This window comes from Anas platyrhynchos, chromosome 1 (assembly GCF_047663525.1).
Source record: "Anas platyrhynchos isolate ZD024472 breed Pekin duck chromosome 1, IASCAAS_PekinDuck_T2T, whole genome shotgun sequence".
NCBI lineage: Eukaryota > Metazoa > Chordata > Aves > Anseriformes > Anatidae > Anas > Anas platyrhynchos.
The window spans coordinates 186,843,904-186,859,794 of NC_092587.1; the positions used below are offsets into that span (position 1 = coordinate 186,843,904).

The window sequence follows — 15,891 nt, forward strand, 5'->3', positions numbered from 1 at the left end:
TCTGAAAATGCGTCATTGTCTAAGATCTCCATTCATTTGGTTGACTTGTTTTGATTTTTGGCTTGATTTTTGAACCAACGCAGCATCTTGCTATTGCTCACCACAGGTTCTGTAGCAGCCTTGGATTGTGAATTGGAATAAATTTTGAATGCATTTTATGAAAAAGGAAAATGGGAATATTATGAATCCAAGTAGGATGACCATAATTGGAGGCACAACTGTACCAAAGAGCTTGATTTCATTAGTCATTGGCTTTAATGGTCTTACACTTGAAGGCAATGGCACGTGTTTCTACTGATCTGCTGTATACAATCCAGCATATCTTCTGATTTGTGTGCAGACCACACTGCGCTGTTAGGAGGATGGCAGCAAGAGATAACTTTATAGCAGAGTGGTGTATGTGAAGGGCAAGTCTGGCAAGATAAATGAAAAGTTGTAGAAGACAATGAGATCTGAGAAAGGGAAAGGACATGGCTGTTGAAAGCTAAATGGATAGGCTGAAAATGGAAACTGTCCAACAATCACAAGTGGTATGACAGAGAATAGCTGAGGTTTTGCCTCCTGGAAGGCATACTATAAAGTTTTCAAACCTGCTTTATCAAGGCACTGTGATATAGTTTCATAGACAGAGAGTTATATTTGGCATTTCTACATTTTGTCATATTCCTTTGTGCTATGCAAGTGCTTAATTCTCCCAGAAAATATTGCATTTGATTCACTGTGTTAAACAAATTCAGGCGCACTTTAAGCACACTGCAGTCTTGCTTTGCCTCTACACAGGGCTTGCCATACATACGCTCCTGGCAAACAGCATTGATTTTTGGAGGTTCTCTTTCCCAGTGTTGTGTGCACAGGTAGCATCAAGTAAGAGTTAATTTGGTGTTCAAGAACCAGCTGCTCCATTTCTTTTCTTCATCCAAACTATCCCATTGGACTGGGCCATTGCACTCTTGTTGAAAATGATCTCAATTTGCCTAGTAGGCATCAGCTGCATAGTGTTTGATTTAATAAGTAATTAATTCATTCTTTATCTTGGTCAGCTTTCTTAATTTCTTTTCTTGATGAGATTAAGGAGTAGATATTTTCATAAATTAAACATTCCAGCATTTTGCATTTTACTTGTATTCTATAGCTCTAGATCAAGCTTTCTGGCACTGCTCACACGTTCCAAAGTTCTTCTCTTTCATCTCTCTTACATTTCCTGTGATGAGAAAATAAAGAAGGCTTTATACACGTGTGGCAGTAGAAAATAAAAGTCTGTTGTAATGTTCAAAGTTCAGACATTTAACAGCTTACCCAAATACCCACTCAAGGCAGATGAGATACGCTGCAGCAGCTGCTGAGCTTAACTCACTTCATTAGATGTTTCCTTCTTTCTAATGAAGGAAACTTCTCACTCTAGAAGAGATGCTGGATTCATTTTTACCGTGCTTAGCATTGCTTTGGTGAGGATTGTACTTCCTTATTCCTATTCTCTTCTGTTTTCTATTAGCTCTTAATTATGGTAATTTCATGTTCTACTTGCACACGGAAGAACTGAACCCAAGCTCAGTTGAGCTCAAATGAAGCCAGGATCTGTCCCTGCATTCATTCTGTTGCAGAAACTGAACTATAACCAGAATATATTTTCTAAGAGGGAGATGATGCTATCTGTAGGCAAAGCATGTGAACAAAATCATTCATCCAGTAACAGATCAAATAAACCAAAATAAAAAATGAATAATACTGAATTATTATTATTAGTGATAATAGTAATAATAATGAAATGAGAGAATGCTCCAATTAGCAAAACAAAATCAATGCAAAAATGTTAAAGACAAATCTTGCACAGAAACATTGCTTAAAATTAAGCTCCTGTGTGATGCCATTGATTTGGGGATTAGAGAGACGACTAATGGGAACAATTTGGCTAGTTATGACACCACAAAATTAATGCTTGAAAGTTGACTTTTATAAATTATTGGCTTTCTGTGAAGTCCTGCAATAGGAGTTCAAATTCACTCTGAGCTGAAGTAGTTTTCTTTTTGTCTTTGCCACTTGTCCTTGCTTATGACAAGGGTCAGCATTTTTAAGTACAATGACTTGGAACTGTTTGAAGTAAGCTATTGCCTTGTTCCAGTGTGTTAATCAGGACCTTGTAATTAAAAGTAACCTCCCAACAATGAACCAAGGGCTCTGTGGCTCCTTGGCATGCTGGGTGGTTGGTTGCTGTGTTGTTAGAACATTTTTATGTTTCTGATGGAGCAGTTCAGCTATCCAGGAGGAAAATAGCCCTGTTGTACTTGTTGCTACACACTTGCATAACACACAAGAGAAAATGTTGACATGGAATATGACCATGACGTGGAACATGAGTCCTAGTGCACTGGCTGCTAGGAGAGGAATGAAGGATTTGGGGGAACCAGTGGCTTTCATCAGCAGGGCTCTGACTTTCTGGTTTGCAAAAAGACAAGTGAGTTAAGTACATTACTTAGCATATGGATGACAGCATAAAATATGAGTAGCACGTAGACAACCTAGAGGAAAAAAATCAAGAACAGCATACTTTTAAGGAATGAATTACTTATTTATGATTTATGTACTACAGTTGAGAGTTTTAAAAAACAGGAATCCCCTCTTAATGGAAAAAGAAGCTCAAGTGTGACTATCATGTAAATGGTCGGGCAATAGTCCAGAAATCTAACTTGCATATCTGCCTGCAAGTCCTCTTGCCAAATACTCTCCCCTGTCTTATTCTCTCCTGGAAACCCATCCTTCTTGTTTGTTACTACACCTCTCTTGCAACACGGCTGTCTGTGGAGCTGGAGGCGCCTGGCGCTTGGCTCCCTCAGGCAGGTCTAGGCTTTCAAACCAGCACATCATCACCAGGGCAAAAGGGTAGAATCAAACCAAAGGGAATGCATTTCACCCAGTGTACGAATTAGTTATGGGAAATCAGTGAAATATGAGGTTGTGGAAGCTGAATTATTAGTGAATATAGAAAGAAATCGAGGAAATTCATGAAAGAATGTCCCAACAGACCTATAAAGTAGTGTGTTCTGGTTGCAGCCTCAGATATAGGAAGACCCTAAACTTTAGGTTACCAGGAGACAGGAAAATAGAGGGAAAATATTTCTCTATTTGTCTTGTTTCTTGTTTGTCCTTAAGCTACTTGGAGACAGGATGGCTGGTGAGGTGACATTTTGGTCTAATGCAGCACAGCATGTCCTACCTAACAATACTTGCTTGAGAATAAGTTTCAGAAATCTGGCTCAAAATCTTGTATTGGATCTTTCATTGCTTATTTCGAGTGCATCTTATTTTTATTTTAATTATTGACAACTTATCTGGTATCTTTTCAAATAGGTTTATACCTTGTAGTTTATCAGCTGTACTCTAACTTGAAAGATAAAAATTCCCTTGCTCACAACTGGTAGTACTGAAGAGATAATGCAGGTAATGAAGTTTTTTTTTTTCCCTTCCTTATGAAACAGGAAGGAAGGAATTCTTCTTTTATTATTGAAGAATACAGACAAACAGGTTTTGCATTTATGTGTGTAATCTGTTGCATGTTTTCTGCCAGACAGCATAAGAAAGAGAAAGAGAAGATGGCAGGAACATTTCCATCTTGTTGCAAAGAAATCAGACTTCAGGGCAGAGGACAGTGGCATCCTTTGTGCGCTGACACTAGAGATAACAAAGCAGTACCACTTCAGATCCCTACAAAGAATATTCTGGTGCTGAGGACTCAACTAGTAACATCAGTTTACCTTAGCAGCAGCAAGGTGCTCAGCTCTTGGGCTGAGGAATTAATCTTCTCAAAGGCTTTAAAATATTGTTAAAAATAAAACCGGATCACTTAAAACATCTTTTCAGGTGATGGTGGTTAATCAGATCTCCTCTGCATCCAATGTGCAGGCCTAATTGCCTTGTATGACCTGGTGATAAATTGGTTTTATGAACAGGGCTGTGCCTGGATTACATTGCAATTGGTAACCTAAACATTTAGGGAGAGCATTTCCCTTCTTACAGGGCCTGCTTTGTATTCTGTGGAGTTGTTGAGACTGAGATGCCTTAATGTAATTGGTACCGCAACATGCAGCCATGCCTCCTTTTATCTGTGTCCATTTGGTGAATGAAAAACTCAGTATCAGCCAGCAATGTGTGCTTGCAGCCTAGAAAACCAGTTGTACCCTGGGCGGCACCAAAAGCAGCGAGGCCAGCAGGGCGAGGGAGGGGATTCTCCCCCTCTGCTCTGCCCTGGTGAGACCCCACCTGGAGCCCTGCATTCAGCTCTGGGGCCCCCAGCAGAAGAAGGACAGGGACCTGTTGGAGTGATTCCAGAGAAGGTCCACAAGAATGATCAAGGGGCTGGAGCACATCTCTTCTGAAGACAGGCTGAGGGAGCTGGGGTTGTTCAGCCTGGAGGAGAGAAGGTTCTGGGGAGACCTTACAGTGGCCTTCCAGTGCCTAAAGGGGGCCTACAGGAAAGCTGGGGAGGGACTCTTTGTCAGGGACAAAGTGGAGTGACAGGACACAAGGATAATGGCTTTAAAATGAAAGAGGGGAGATTTAGATTAGACACTAGGAAGAAATTATTTACTTTGAGGTGGTGAGGCCCTGGCATAGGCTGCCCAGAGAAGCTGTGGATGCCCCATCCCTGAAGGTGCTCAAGGCCAGGCTGGATGGGGCTTTGGGCAACCTGGTGTGGTGGGAGGTGTCCCTGACCATGGCAGGGGGGTGGACCTGGGTGGGCTTTGAAGTCCCTTCCAACCCAAACCATTCCATGATTCTGTGATTCTATGCATTTCTTTGTTTTTTTCTGTGTCCTGATTTGGCAAGAACTAATAGCAAGTGAACTATTATTCAATTTTTCTGTATTCTTCAATTGAATTTAGAGTTAATGGAAAGTAGTTCATGAACTTCCCTGAAGGCCAACTATTTTATTAACAGAACATACACAGCACAGGAGCCATTAGCAAGAGTTCCTTGTGTTGTTTTGTTAACTTGCCTCAAGTTAGATCGCCAGCATGAATGTCTTACTCCTAGCAGTGTCCAAGCCTTCTTCAACATTTTATTTGGTTGAGCCTGCTGGCAGTGTTGGGAGGAACTGCTTTTTGTGTGACAGAGCAGCAGGAATGAATGGAGCTCTGCCTCAAGACGGATGAGAAGCCAGCTGAGAGCTTATGGGTAAGGATTAGTGGATAGACCAACATGAACAACATTGCAGTAGGTGTCTGCTGTAGACCACCTGGTCAGGAAGAAGATGTAGATGAGGCCTTCTTCAGACAAGTGAAAGAAGCTTCATGTTTTCAAGCCCTGGTTCTCATGGAGAGTGTTAGCTATTCCTATATCTGCTGGAGGGACAACACAGCAGAGCACAAGAAATCCAGGAGGTTTCTCGAGTACATTGAGGCTAACTGCCTAACATTGGTGACAGGAGGGGCACTCTGCTGGACTTGCCTGTGTTTGCAAAGAAGAAAGATCTGGTTGAGGATGTGAAGGTTGAGAGAAGCTTTGGCTGTAGTGACCAATAGTTAGGGAGTAGAGGGAGGAAGAAACAGGACAAACAGCAACACCAAGACCCTTGACTTTGTGAGAACAGACTCTTTAGCTTCTTCAAAAAAAAAAAAAAAAGTAATAACAAGCATAGCAGGCTTCACATAGTTGTAAGGTTAAACTTACTCAAATTTGTAATGTACTTTGAGAGCCTGATATTACAGGTACAGTTCAGGTACAACACATAATGGTCTATTGTTCCTTAACCAGGAACTTCATGAAGATATTTCAGTTACTGAGTTGTCAAAACCAGACTGGACTTTGCTGCTAGTCTCACCAGAAATTTAAGCGTCATAAAGTTCTCTAAACTTTGGTCTGCCTTCTGTAACAGCATTTAACATGCCAAGCACAAGCAGTGTTTCATGTGCCCGAATACCAGAATCTGTAAGAAAACACACTTTATACATTTGTCTCTTTGTTGTTTATTATTTGTATTTCTATTTTTTCCTGTGTATTCTGAAGCCTGAGCCTTCTCTTTGTACTCATGAAATTCCTAGAGATTGACTTGTGCCATGTAGTAGTATCTGCATTTCAGTTTCTCCTAAAATTTCAAACCACAAAGCAAGATGTGGTATTTTCTTCACTTCCTCCCAACCAGAACCATGACCAAAATCAACAGTTTTATGGGAATATCATAGATGAACACCCTGGTGAGTGATTTGAGACTACAAAAATTATTTGGATTTAGCCTTTATTGTAATCTTTACCTAAATCTTTAATCTTACCTAAATCTTTACCTAAAGATTTAACCTTTACCTAAAAATTTTACCTTTAATCTTACCTTAATCTTTACCTAAAGTTTACCTAAAGGGGAAATTGTCCTGTTAACTTCAGCGGACCTTATATCAGGCTCAGAAGACTTAAAATGGTGAAAGACCAGCCTTATATGAGATGAGTACCGCAATGAAGAGTTTGTTTTTTCCGTTCACAGAAGGCTTTGAGTATAAGTCAAACAGTGGATCTGTAGTTCTGCCATTATACTCTCATAGCTGGTTTTCTTGGTACTGAAATTCCAGCAGAGCTTTCAGCTAAAATGAATGTTCCTAATAATTAGAGGTTCAACAATATCTGAATTTCAAATTATTGGATGAGACATATATGAAGTCTCATACTTCATTATAAATTATTAATTAAATTTTGCAAATGCTGTTGGGGTATGTAAATTTATTACTAAGTAAATCTGTTGGCATTTCTACTTTTAAGAAATTAATGTAATGTTGACATTAAAAATTCTCTTTGTGATTATTCACAGAATAACTCCAAGAAATGTAGTATAGAAATCCATTTCTCTTTGAATTAGAGTTCTCCTGCATGCAGGATTGCAGGTTTTTTTTCACAGTCTGCCATTCTAATTCAGAAAAAAAAAAAAGCGCAGCAATGAAGCTGGAAGTTGCTGTTTCTTCTTGGGAGGAAAAGAGAGGACTGAATCACATAACAGATGTTCTGTTATATATTACTTTGTGTGTGTAGAAAGGCATACACAGAAGGGAGATGTACATTTCCTACTGACTGGAGAGTACAAAGCCAGGGGCATTTTGCATTTTCATACGTGATGCCAGGCAGATCTCTTGGGATAAATATGGGTGGCTAGCAGAGAGTGGTTTCTCCCTCTGGACACCAGGAAGCAAAAGCAGAGAAGCACGTGTCATATCTTACTAGCAGGTTTTCCTCCCTGTATTGTTTGCCACTGTAATAACTCGGCTCTGCACCTGCAGTGGATTCTGCACACCAAATTATTTCCTGTTGCATTTTGGAGCTCTGAAAGACGTAATTTGACCTTTTATTTCTGCCTCTTTCATTTGTTCCGGTAGATGACCAAGTATGATTTGGGCACTTTGTTCTGTTGCCGACACCTGCAAATACTACAGCTAGGTAATAAATTTTGGGGGCTTGTTGTTATTTTAATTTTTTTGTGGAGGATTATTTAGCATGTGCTGCTTGTGGTCTTTCATTTTGTCCACACTGTCAGCTGTGACTTGCACAAGGTAGACTCCAGCTGATAATAATCAATCAGTTTGCACAACAATTAAGTAGAAGTTGCAACGTTAGGATATTGCATCCTTGACTGCTTAATTTTACTTTCACCAGAACACTCCCCAAACTTTGGCTTTCATTTAGTAAATATGTGAATACTGTATATGAAACTATGCAGCACGCAGACTTTAATGAAATGCTCATGTAAATATGCTCGCTTCCCTGTCGTTACAGTTATTTTCAGTGTATGTTTAACTTGCTGATTTCACACACCGCTGTGCAGCCCTTTGTTATATATTAACTTGAGACTCGATCCTGTGAGGTGCTGAGTGCTTCTGGCCCATGCCGAGCTCCTTGCGCTGCCACTGGCGTTTAGGGACAACCACGGCACTCAGCACCCTGCAGCACCCAGCCCCGAGCCTGGGCAACAGCAGGCTCTTTCAGAAAACAAACAGGTTTTCTGGAGCAAGGTTCATGCTGTTACCCTGCAATATTCTGTGCAATGGATTTTCAAACACTTAGATTAAATCTTATCCAGAACTACAGGTCCTATAGTTAATGGCTGCTGGAAGACATAAACATTTAGGTATGTACAGTGCAAAATTAATTACCTTTTACAATTGTGGTTTTATTAGTTGTTCTAATTAAGTGTGAAACCATTGGGCTGAGGCTGATATTTAATATTTCTTGTGTCGGCTGTAGTGTGCTTTGCTCCTCTGTTACTGTGTATGTGGTTTTTGGAGTAGCAGATAATCTGTGCAGCTCATCTATCAGTGCTATTTGGGCACCGTGCATCGCTGCACTTCCATACCTTTCAACGGAGAGCTCTGTGCGCCGTGAGTTCAGGTTGATTGCACTGGTGCTGAGACTGGGGGGAAGTTTCACTGGCATTAACCCTGCTTTTTCAAGCCCTTTTGGTAGATGCCCACCCAAATGCAGACGTAAGCCTTTGGCTGTTCCCCATGTCCGTGCATTTTCACCAGTCTTAACTATGTCGGGCTACAGCACTTTTATGCAGTTCAGTGAGGCATTTGGAAAGGTAGGTTTTACAAAACGGTACTAAGCCAATCTGTTGCCTAATTTTGGGAAAATGTATCTTAATGAAATCAAGATGGGGTGTAGCTCGTGCAAACTATAGTATTAATCATTGTTCTCTCTCTCTGAAACTCACTTTGGGAAAAGAGTGGTCTGTGTTGTAAAATAGAGGTATTTGGCACAGAAAAAGTGTTGCAATTAATGTTTCTAAAAAGCTACTATCACTGTTTGATATGTAGATGAAAACCATGATTTTCTGTTGTTTGCAAGGAAAAACACAGGACCTGGTAACTTTAAATAACAGGGTTTAGTTCCATCTGCAATCTGGGAAAATTACTTCCAAAAATGCACCCCCCACCTTCTCTGTTAAGCAGCCCAGCCATTGCTAAGCACACAAGGAGTTCTTTGGTTTTGGTCCTGGAATTACTTGCAAATAGAGGCAATTCAGAGCTGCAGACAACCTGAGCCTGAGACCTGTACTTGAGGTTGGCCAAAGAACAAAGAACAGTTCTGATCTAGGGACTGTTGGAGGAATCTTTAATTCAAATATCAATCTGTGTTAATAGCTATCTTTTCGAAATAAGCTGTCACACTATTGGCCTTTGACCCTACTCCTTCTAGTTGTGTACACGCTTATCTGTGGATTATCTCATGAGACAGGGATGATTTAAACATGCCAGAGCAAAGAATCGTGCATGTGAAATGTTTGCAAGAGTGCAGCTACAGTGATGTACTTTAACTGAAGTCAAGGTATGAAATTGGACTGCAGAAGGAAAAAACTTGCTGACTGCCAGTTCTGTTTTCTCCGAGTAATGGCCAACAGTTCAGCTGCTGTGTGTTTCTGGGGAATAAGCAAAAAAAAAAAAAAATTAAAAAAAAATTTTTTTTTGAGGTTTTAGGAGATGGTTATTAACGAGAGAGGTTTCTGTGTAACTTCAAGCACAATGAGCCAAGCTAGCAATACTAAGAAGTTAAGAGTTGTTTACCCATTAAACAAAAATGGGGAAATAGGTAGAAGTTTATGTGACCAAGAGTGGACTGTTGGTGACAAAGAAGTATTTTCCAGGACTTGCAGTGTAGGCTGAAGGCACCACATGATCCCCTTTAAGAATATTGTGACAGAAAGTAGTCACAAGCACTTAATATCCTCCCTGGGAAAACAGCTCCTGTTTTGGGGTAAATGAGGCCAGGGTTGGTTGCATGATAATTCTCTTTCAGTACGACGTGTGAGCAAGTTTAATGCTTTTTGCAAAGCCTGGATTTCACTCTCATTTAATACCAGGTTAAATCTGCAATAATAAGCTCTCAAAAGCTTAGACCTTCCAGTAAAATGAGATTTGGCTATAAATTACATATTGGTTTCCACAGGTAACGTTGTTGTAGCTTTCTTTCTCTAAGCAATAGAAGCAAGACTGGTAAGAAAAAGGAATAAATATACTTTATTAGCACGTGGGATGATTTAGTAGAAGCTATGACCTCTTACTGCAGACCTTGGGAAGGATTTCTTTCTCCAGAGAGCCTCAACTCCCTCTGTCCCCTTTTCCTTAGACTTCAGCACAATGAAACACATAAGTCAATCAAAATGTTTTTATGCCATTTTTTGCTGAAGGGCTGGGAAATCGAGACGTAGAATATTGCTCATGGCACACGGTGACAGTCAGCTGAATGTTTCTCAGGCAGCAAGATCTGTGGACCTGGATACTGAATGTGAGCAGTTTATCAGTTGAAAAATAGTAGGATTTCTGATAAATGAAACATCTCTCGGCATAAAGCTGATGGTACTGCAGTCACCTGAAACTGGCTTGTTAAAATGGAGCACCTCTGATCCGTTGGTTAAAAAAATATATATTCTGGAATGTATTTGTCTGTGGATCTTCGGGATTTTCAGAGTTAAAGCTTTCATATAAATCTTGCCTGTGCTAGGAAAATTACCAGATGCTGACAGGGGGTGTCACCAGCAGCTCAGCTCAACATATGCTCCGTATGGCTTGGCTGCCAGGGCAGCACAGGAAGGCCCTGTTCCCTGCTGCTCCCCAGGCTGGTGGGAGCAGGTTTTAAACCACCTGATTTCAGCATCCTACTAAAGGTTAGCCTCTACACATTGCCCATCCAATTATCAGTAAGGCTGAAGAGCTATTCAAACATAGATTGGCCTACCAAGTTTTCTTTTGCGTAAAGAAAAAGAGCTAGATGACATTTTTACTTTTGGGGGATGCAGGAATCTCAATATCGCTGCAATAAGACCATACTTGTATGATATTTGTGGTGAGGTGGGAATTGAAACTGAACCAGATTAAAATATCTGTTTACTGTGATGACTGATTTTAATTTCTGAAAGTGACACAAAGGCACTTCATTAAAAAAATCGATTTATCATTTTCTGGAGAAAGTATTTTCCTTCTTTTCCAGAGAACACATTAAAAATATTTCCTGTTTGGGATGTGGCCATATAACTTTGCATGCCTTTGTGTTTTGATGCCTACCCACTCCAGAACCTCCCCCCCCCCCCCCACACACACACACACGTGCACCCTACAGCTGCACAGCATAACACAGGGGGTCAGGCTGTGGGCATGTCCCACAGTCCTTCTCCAGTCCTTCCCAATTCACAGCACTCCCAGGCAGCTCCTGAGACAGATTTTGAGTCTAGAGTCATTTCAGGAGTCCCCTGGTTATGAAAGGTGGAGCTTCCACTTGCTGCCTATGCTTTCTTCCCTACCCTTGGATGCTCTGCTCCACTGCCTGCCCTGTATCAGGTCTGATGCACACAGGATGGCTGAGGCTGGCAGGGCCCCTGGAGGCCCCTGGTGCCCCCCCTGCCCAAGCAGGGACACCCAGAGCAGGCTGCCCAGGCCCATGTCCAGGCGGCTTTTGGAGCTCTCCAAGGAGGAGACCCCACAGCCTCTCTGGGCAGCCTGTGCCAGGGCTCCGTCACCCGCCCAGCACAGCAGTGCTGCCTGGTGCTCAGAGGGAGCCTCCTGGGTGCCCGGCTGTGCCCATGGCCTCCTGTCCTGGCACTGGGCACCACTGAGCAGAGCCTGGCTCCGGCCTCTCTGCACCCTCCCTTCAGGGATTTAGGGACATGGAGGAGATCCCCCTGAGCCTCTTCTTCTCCAGGCTGAGCAGCCCCAGCTCTCCCAGCTTCTGCTCACAGGAGAGGTGCCCCAGTCCCTGGAGGTGGTGGCATGCTCTTAGATTGCCTGAAGCCATCACTTTTGCCTCAGAGACCCAGGCAGATTGAAGGCGATGATCCGAACAGCAGCAGGTGGTCCATGGGGAGCAACGGCATCTCTGGCTTGGCGTGGGATAACAGGGGGGAGCGAAGAAGCCATTTCACTCCTGGTACAGAAAGAGGAGGCTTGCCATGGAACATGAAAGGTGGGGAGAGGTCTGACTCAGGTAGTGGCTGTGTTCACCATCTCCTAGGCAAAAGATAACCCTAGGACAGAATTGGTGCAGATTGTTTGGAGCTGGAAACGTAGCTCTCACCTCCAGCTTAGTATATTAATTGTGTGCCCCAGAGTGCTGAGGGAATGGCCACTAAGGTTTTTCTTATTAGAGCTTCTCAACCTGAACCTTAACAAAGCCTTTTTGGGCCAGCGTGACTGACAGAAGCCAAAGTGTCCGTGATGCTATTTGCAATGTTTAGGCAAGGACAGCTCACTGACGTAAATTAACTTCTGTAGCAAGGATGCGTGCAATCTTTCCGTTCGGAGCTATCCTGTGCTCTTACAAGACATAAATTGTTGGTCTGACCCGCAGGCTCCAGTTTGGAAGATTAATGGGATATCATCAAAATAGGCAACCGAGTCTCAAAACAGGCACTTTCGTCTGAACTCCTTTCAAAAAAATGGATGCTAGGGTTCGTCCTCTGCACGGGTAGATAATGGATTATTTTCTCCATGTGTACACTTTTTACAGCTCTCATCACCGTAAGCATTAAAGTGCCAGAGAAGCATTGATGGATTTGTCCTTGCAGGCCCATAGGTTATAAGGTACTGCTCCTATCATCACTTATTTTACACATATGGCACTTAAGCTGAGAAAAGTATGCTGGACTGCCAAGGTCGGAAAGAAACAAAATCCAGAATCCCTCTTCCCCAGCCTCAGTTGGAAAGAGAGCTTTCCTGCCTGGGATGTGGGTTTAATTTCTTCAAGCGATGGACATTACTTTTAGGGCTGGTAAAAGCCTGAGCTATTTAACTGTGACTCGTAGGAACATGAGTCAATGGTCAGAAAGATATCCTGTGGCACTGGCTCCAGCCCCATTGTACCAATTATACCATTTTGTACCTTGAGTATATACAACAAAGTCCACCTCAAGCTATCTGAGTTAGATTTTTCTTCCACCAAAATCTTTATAAACCTTGTGCAGAGGTATGGAAGCTCAGGGAATATGTTCCTTCCTTTGCAGCTTGTCAGTTTTGAAATTCTTATTTTTTTTTTTTGTTGTTTGTTTGTTTTGAATTAACACAAATGTAGGCACACATGGTTTTTAGGAACTCCAGAAGCACAAGTGAGCTGTGCCAATACTACCTAATGCCCTCCGCTTGCCTCCTGAATAAAATGTGCAGCTGTAATAACTTACAGAGACGGTCAATATGTGTTATTTGTACTGCTGCCCAGAAACAGATTATAATATTAGAAATAATACCAGGCTGCAACAAGAGATTTCCTTGACAATCCTGCTGATCAAAGATCTAGTTTAGTATGTCTAACAGGACCAGGAAGCTAGCCCAAAATTTATAAACTCATATGTATCTGATTCCATGTCTGGACAAAAACGTTTTCTAGAATTATTGTGTGTTTTCTGTATCTTTAAAATTAATTTTTATTTATTTATTTTTTGTCCTGCCAAAATGAACATCTGGTTAACTTAAATTTGATCATTCGTGTTTTTAAAAAATTTTAGTGTTAATAGTGAAGACAGTAGTAAGTTACTACAGCACATAAGAAATAAAGCGATGGATATTAGCTGATGGCTTATCATTACTTTGAAGTTCTCAAGCAGGTTAAATTCAGAGCATGCATTTCACTGAAAAAGCTTTAACATTACTATAGGAAATATTCCCATCATATAGATGCTGCTGTAGCACTTCATTGGTATCCACTTTGCTCAAATTGGTAGTTTTTATAGCTTTTCTATTCTATGGGATTTTTGATAGCATAAATTAAAACAAAATCTAGAGGTTATTGACAAAGTAGAGATAAACTTAGCATGAAGATTTCTCTTCTTTTTTTTTTTTTTCTTTTCTGAAAGAGAAACATAGTGGAGATAGTAATTTAATCTTCTCAGCAGAGATGCACCCATGAACACTAGTTTTAATTCAGACTGTCACAAAGACAAGTCTGTCAGTGCAAAAAGAAACTAAACAAAGAAAAGTATTGATACTAATAGAAACAAACAAAACAAAGAAACAAACAAAAAACACATGTGGTTCTTGAAGAGCATGGGTAAAGACAGCCTAGAAGCCGCCACTAATCCACAAACCCCGATACTACCCCAGATTGCTACCTGGTTCTCCTTTCCTTAATCCCTGTGAGGTACTCTCTGCTCTCCCCTCAGGAATACACCAAAAGCTGTAATTGTTCAGGGCTTTCTGCCCTGGCCACCACGAAGGTAATGAAGGTAAACAGTGCCTATAAGCAGCTGGGTATTGCTGTTGCATCACGCTGGGCCAATTATTCTCCTGAAGCCTGTTATTTTATTATAATAAGCATCAGAAGATCTTATATAACTACGCAAAATTTTTCCTGATGTGGCATCGTTCCTGAGGAAGCGCGCTACTTGCTTCACTTTTAAAGCATCTCCACGTTTCCAGTGCCTGGCGGACCCTGCATCCTTGTGGTGTTCCCACTCTCCTCAGGTCCCTTTCTGCACGTGTTTGTTCTTCCATTTATTTATTTTGGCCTGGCCGCATAACAAGGCACCGCCAGATCCTTTGGAAGGCCGCAGTGTTAAGTAGAGAGGATGGGACGGCAGATGTCAGGGGAACTATGTGGGTGGGGAAAAAGGCTGAAAAAGAGCTCTTAACAGTCACTTTTCCATACTATTATTTCAAGCAAGGAAGATAAATACAGAATGGCTGCGTGGCTGTCAGACGGGACAGTGAGGGATGTGATGTATGAGGGCATGGCAGAAAAAGCAGAGGTGGAGGAGACAGTGAATGGCAGCAGTGTGGGACAATTGCAGCTCTCTGGGGTTGTACCCTTTCCTCTCAACTAGCCCCTATCACTTCAATGTACTTCCACATAACAAAATCTAGAACTTTTTTCAACAACAACAACAAAAATAATATATATATATATATATACATACCATATATATTTTATATATATATATATTTTCTCTATACCATATATATATGGTATAGAGAAAAAGCAAGTTTTTGACTAATCTCTTCTTTCCAATTTCTGTCTTCTTTCCATCTCCACAGTCACTTTCCTTCTTATCTCTTACACTTTGCATGACACCAAATAAAGGTGGAATCCGACCTTCCTAATTGGTAACTGGGAGTCTTCTTTATGCCTCACACAATGATCTGTTCATTGGGAACTGCTCTTCTGTAGTACCAGCCATCTCTTCATGTCATGCTGGCTGAATAATGCCTCTTGAGGATGGCAAGAAAGAATAGCATCAGAGCTGGGCTGCGGGGGGTTATAAATAGCATTCTGCCAGGCTGAAAGGCTGAGCCCATCATTAAGTTGCCTGCAGCTGGAGTGGTGTAGGTGGGTGAGTAAGAGCAACTGCGAGATGGGACAATGGTAACCTGGTACACAAGGGTCATTTTTCCTTGGTGGCGTCATTCCACTGGGCTATTGTGCTCTCCCTAAATTGCATCTCTGTGTTTAATAGAGCTGAGCAAGCTCAGTGAAACAACCTCGGCAAAGCACATTTAAAAGAAGATTGTGAATGATGAGGGGAAAAAGCACGGTTTGTTGTGCGTTGTGATTTAGACCAAGCCACGCTAAACTTCTGCTTTGCTCAGTAATTGCCTTTATTTGTATTGAACTGGCTGCGAGTTAAGGTCAAACAGAGGAGTAAATGCAGCAGGAACAGGCCTTTAGAAAGTAGTGTCCCAGCTTCCCACACGCTGGCAATGACGACTTTCATTGGGCAAATGAAGACGTTAATCCATCAGTTGAACCCAAGCTGTCCTTTGAGTGTTTTCCGCAGCAACATGATTCATTTTCTGGAGTGGAATTTTTCAGTGCCAGGATGACAGAGCTCTTGAATCTGGAAAATCCCTTTCGATTTATTATTACTGATTTGGTGACAGATATACACAAATGGTACATTAATTTCCCATACAGTTTATATATGTCAGACAAAAATAAGTTAGT

At 41.5% G+C, this 15,891-nt stretch overlaps 1 protein-coding gene across 7 annotated transcripts in view; it reads left to right on the plus strand.

The window, feature by feature from the left end:
• Nucleotides 1-15,891, plus strand: part of SPATA13 (spermatogenesis associated 13) — a 163,716-nt gene that overhangs the window by 96,280 nt on the left and 51,545 nt on the right. Inside the window, exon 1 of one of the 7 annotated variants that reach the window (XM_021274484.4) lies at nt 7,864-8,098. The exons of the other annotated variants lie outside the window; for them this stretch is intronic. The gene's annotated coding sequence lies outside the window, so the exon portion shown is untranslated. Of the gene's footprint in view, nt 1-7,863; nt 8,099-15,891 lie in introns of those variants that run through there. 7 annotated transcript variants of the gene reach the window in all.